Below are 5,392 nucleotides of genomic sequence, written 5' to 3'. Positions count from 1 at the left end.
TTGTCATAACCATAGCAGGATATCAGATGACTCTGTTGGGGTTCCTGTAAGGGGCACAAGACAAACGGCTCTAATAATAGAGATAGCATAGTGCTAATGACCCCCAGTACACTGCAAGACAGAGAAAACCATGACATCACCCATAGAGATGGTCATACAGGCTAACATATTGCTAATAATGCTAACAATTCCTGTAATAGGCCTACAGCTAAGGTGACATGAGATCATGAATATATATCTGTGCAGACTAGTGCAATATTTAAAAGACCATCAGAGCACAGCACTTTGACACACTGCCTTTACTCAGAGAAGCAGTCAACACACCATGCAATGTCCCTACAATATCCCTATAGGGAACACTTGAGTTTTCAAAGCTGACAGCGTTCAGGCACTGTTGAAGCTAGCGTTGTAGTGGGAGGGTGCCCTCCAGTGGTTATGCTAGGTAGCAGTTGGATGTTTTCAATTATTTCACACATTATGTTGATGTATTCAGGTGACTCACATTGGAAATTCAAACTGGCATGATATATTCATCAGCACATAATACTTTCACTCAGCAATCCTAACCGCCTGTTTGTGGAGCAGTCACATACAATATAGTCAACAGCAAACAGTTTATAGTAATCTGATTTCAGAAAATCAAAACAAGTCAAAATGGATTGTTAGACTCTGGGATAGCTAGTTTTAAGGCTCTGATGGCTGTATCACCCCTATGATCTTTGCCCTAACCATAACTTGAATCTAAATTATTTCATTTTATTGGCAGGAGGGTTCTGCGAGGCCTTCTTGAAGTTTGGGGCCCAGGGTTACCACTCCCAGGGTTCGAACTCTGCCCCCACCTTTGCCCTCACCTCAGCCATTAACCCCAACATCAGGGTGCTGCAGCTGGTAGAGGATCTCAGGGTAGCCCTGGAGGGCCAGGTGGACCAGGAGGAGCATGAGTCCATGAGCAGACAGGTCCCCACGGACACAGCACACACCCTGTTAGATTGGCTGGAGAAGGGAGGGGTGAGTAGCTTCAACACAGCCTAAACTCACTTCACACACTAAACTGGCTAGTGTGGTGTATTTATTCAGGAAACCTTGTTACTGGGTTCTATTGAGCATATGAACCATCTTTCAGAAGGGGGGGGGGGGATTATGGGGTGGAATAGAGACAAAAATAACAAAGTGATAGTGTTTGTGTAGGAGACGGAGAGGGATAAAAAGAGAGAGACAGACAGAAAGCAAGAGAGAGAGAGAGAGAGAGAGAGAGACAGAGAATAAAAGAGAGAGAGAGAGAGAGAGAGGGGAGGAGAAGAAAGGGAGGGAGAGGAGCCAGCTGGCGTGGTCTGAGTCGTAGTGCTGCAGTCTGATATTAGAGACTAGCCACTTCTCAGCCTGCCTCTGTCTGGGCTCCAAACCACACAGCCAGGGTCCGACCTAGACACAGCAAACCATAGGGTCCCCACTACAGTCTCTCTGCAGCAAGAGAGAGAGTAGGAGGGGAAGAGGAGGAAGAAGCAGATAGAAGGATTCAAGGGGATTAATAGTGATAAAGTATCTTTCTTTCAGAAGCTCTGTTAAGTTTCTGAGCTCTTCTCTCTCTCTCTCTCTCTCTCTCTCTCTCTCTCTCTCTCTCTCTCTCTCTCTCTCTCTCTCTTTCTCTTCTCTCTCTCTCTCTCTCTCTCTCTCTCTCTCTCTCTCTCTCTCTCTCTCTCTCTCTCTCTCTCTCTCTCTCTCTCTCTCTCTCTCTCTCTCTCTCTCTCTCTCTCTCTCTAGGATAAGTTACAGTGTAGAGTTTGAGGAAGAAAATAGTCAAAGCTACAATGGGCCAACAGAATGGAGTATAACATAGATTTCTATAAGCATGTTGCCTGGCTGAAAAAGGTTAGAGACTTTTTGAGGTTTCACTTTCATGCTTTTCCCTGCTTATATATCTGTACTGCATCTGTATAGAGGAATCTGGTTATTGTTATTGTACACAGACAGGGAAATCCCTTGCATACTGGAGATGCACATGGAGAAAGACTTGTGTTGTGGAGTTGTTCATTGTAACACAGTTGATTGATAGTACAGACTCATCTGTTTTGACCGTAAACTGGAAAGTTCTGTGTCATAGTAGTCACCTGTTCTATTGTCTGTCATTTCTGCACCTTCACAGAACAAGGCCCTTCAATTAACAGTTGGTATGGGAAAAGCTTGGCAATTGTTGAAGAGCAACAGGTAGCATTCAATAAAACATGGTAACCACCTTTCTGGAAAACACTTTGAACTCTCATATTACATTTACATTTTAGTCAATTAACAGAAGTTCTTATCCAGAGCATACATTTCCATACCTTTTTTATTTTCTTGTTTGTACTGGTCCCCCATGGGAATCCAACCCTGGCATCTACCACCTGAGCCACACAGGACCCAACTCTCCCTGCGTTTCTTTACTGTGCAGGAATAATACTTATACCCGAAACTCTGCAGGTGATTGTGATTGGATGAGCTTCTACATAGCCTTCATACATGGCACGATAACAGGAAAACTTGATTTCCGTATAGTTCAATTAGCAATATGGCTAATCTGTCAATCCATCTGTTGAGGAACTTGTACTGAATTTTAATGAAGAATGTGTGAAGGGGAGCAGGAACGGGCTGGACCGGGCTGGCGACGCGCACCACTGGCTTGGTGCGGGGAGCAGGAACGGGCGGATCGGGCTGGCGACGCGCACCACAGGCTTGGTACGGGGAGCAGGAACGGAGCGGGCTGGCGACGCGCACCACAGGCTTGGGGCGAGGGATAGGAACAGGCCGGACCGGGCTGGCGACGCGCACCACAGGCTTGGTGCGAGGGACAGGAACAGGCCGGACCGTGCTGGCGACGCGCACCACAGGCTTGGTACGGAGCGGGCTGGCGACGCGCACCAAAGGCTTGGTGCGAGGGACAGGAACAGGCCGGACCGGGCTGGCGACGTGCACCACAGGCTTGGTGCGAGGGACAGAAACGGGCCGGATCGGGCTGGCGACGCGCACCACAGGCTTGGTACGGGGAGCAGGAACGGAGCGGGCTGGCGACGCGCACCACAGGCTTGGTGCGAGGGACAGGAACAGGCCGGACCGTGCTGGCGACGCGCACCACAGGCTTGGTACGGGGAGCAGGAATGGGCCGGACCGGGCTGGCGACGCGCACCACAGGCTTGGTGTGAGGGACAGGAACAGGCCGGGCTGGACTGTGGAGACGGACTAGAGGTCTGGAGCGGAGAGCTGACACAACCCGTCCTGGCTGAATGCCTATCTCCACACCCTGTGTGTGAGGCATCAGCACAGGACGTACAGGGCTGTGCACTCGTACTGGCGCTACAGCACGTGGCACTGGCGCAGGATATCCGGGACCGAGGAGGGGTACTGGAGGCCACGAGCGTTGAGCCGGCACACTCCGTCCTGGCTACATGCCCACCTTAGCACGACACGTGCGTGGTGCTCGCACAGGACGTACAGGACTGTGCCGGAACACTCGCGGCACAGTACGTGGCTCCGCATAACCCGGAGCCTGCCCAGTCTCACGCTGCCTAGCCTGAGTACGGGGAGTTGGCTCTGCTCTACCTCTAGGCTCCGCCAACCATCCTTCCAGCCCCCCAAACCTGGTGGCCTCCTCTCCTAGATCGCCGATGCGCCCTCTAGCTGCCTCCAGCAGCCCCGTCATCCACGCCGTGTGCCCCCCCAAAAAAATTACTTGGGGTTGCCTCTCGCGTGTCCGTCGTCGGCACGGTTGGCGCCGTTTCTCCTCTCCTGCCTGGGCATTTATTTTTGCCCATGGCCCTCTGCCCGCGAATATGTCCTCCCAAGAACACCATTCGCCCACCTGGGACATCGCCAACTTCTCCTGTTTGGCACGCTGCTTGGTCCTCTCTTGGTGGGATCTTCTGTCACGATCGTTATGAGAAGCGGACCAAGGCGCAGCGTGATAGGCGTACATACTTTATTAAGTGTACACAACAAGAACAAAAACAACAAAACGATACGTGAAGTCCTAGGTAATACAACAAACCATACGGAACAAGATCCCACAATGAACTAGTGAACACAGGCTGCCTAAGTATGGTCCCCAATCAGAGACAACGAGCTACAGCTGTCTCTGATTGGGAACCACCCTGGCCAACATAGAAATAAACGATGTAGAACAAAACCCATAGAAAACTAAACATAACAAGTCCACACCCTGGCTCAACATTTAAGAGTCCCCAGAGCCAGGGCGTGACAACTCATTACATTTTGAGTGCTTAGCAGGACAGGAAAACGGTCCAATTCACTCACTTACAGTATCTAGAGAACATCCTTAGTCATTCCTACAGCCTCTGATCTGGCAGACTCACTAAACATACATGCTTTGTTTGTAAATTATATCTGTGTTGGAGTGTGCACCTGGCTATCCGTAAATAAAATACAAAACTAGAAAATGGTCTGGTTTGCTTAAATGATTTATACTTTTACTTTTAATACTTAAGTATATTTTAGCAATTACATTTACTTTTGGTACTTAAGTATATTTAAACCAAATACTTTTATAATTTTACTCAAGTAGTATTTTATTGTGTAACTTTCACTTTTACTTGAGTCATTTTCTATTAAGGTATCTTTACTTTTACTCAAGTATGACAACGGGGTACTTCTTTCACCACTGGTCATCAGCCTATACATTCTCTCCCTACATATGGGACACTTTAGAAGATGAGGCGTGACACCATTTAGATGATGGTGATGATGCAACGTTCACTATAAGCAGGGCACTTTCCCATTTCTATGAAGCCTACAGGATGCTTTGGAAATAGAATTAGGAATTAGAATACTAGAAGGGATATGAACCTTCTTATGATGGTCTAAAGCATCAGCCATTTTGGTCAGGGACTTGGTCAAACATGGTTTGCAGTGCTGTGATAAGATATTGTGTAAAACAATGAATTTGGAGATTATCTGCATTGTATGTTTGCTAGCTATAGCCAGCCAGTTTTAGAGGCATGATTCCATACATTTTTCAAATTGTGCCAATATGCCAATATTCCATTTAAACAATGCAGTCAATCCACAGCATACACTTGCTGAAATCAGTTGATGATAGGATTTAGACAAGTTTTAAATGCAACAAGTACTGATATTGTATAATATAATAACACTCACAGCTTTCTAAGAAAATACAAATGTTGACATTTACGGTCTGTTTACATATATTTTAGAGGCTATTTAGACCGAAAATGTGTATAAACCTGTATAAACTGTATTTATAATTATACGTCAATATTTTGGGGTTACAATATTTCTATTACACAACTTCTGATATTTATCATACCTTTCTTTTATTTTCTTGCAGAAGTAAAAACAGGAAATGCATCACCGATGCCTCTACTGCCATTCATTCCAATTAGAC

General features: G+C 47.0%; 1 long non-coding RNA gene across 1 annotated transcript; it reads left to right on the top strand.

Moving 5' to 3' along the window:
• The first annotated feature begins 973 nt into the window (after window positions 1-973).
• LOC311148471 lies at window positions 974-2,284 on the top strand. The gene is made up of 3 exons (XR_014614906.1): window positions 974-1,008; window positions 1,762-1,869; window positions 2,144-2,284. It is a non-coding gene; the product is annotated as an uncharacterized lncRNA (long non-coding RNA).
• The last annotated feature ends 3,108 nt before the right edge of the window (window positions 2,285-5,392 follow it).

The sequence above is a fragment of the Coregonus lavaretus genome, assembly GCF_964263955.1.
Source record: "Coregonus lavaretus genome assembly, chromosome: 21".
In the NCBI taxonomy this organism is placed as follows: domain Eukaryota; kingdom Metazoa; phylum Chordata; class Actinopteri; order Salmoniformes; family Salmonidae; genus Coregonus; species Coregonus lavaretus.
The sequence above is the reverse complement of the archived record's forward strand: the minus strand, read 5'-3'. Positions and strand labels throughout refer to the sequence as shown.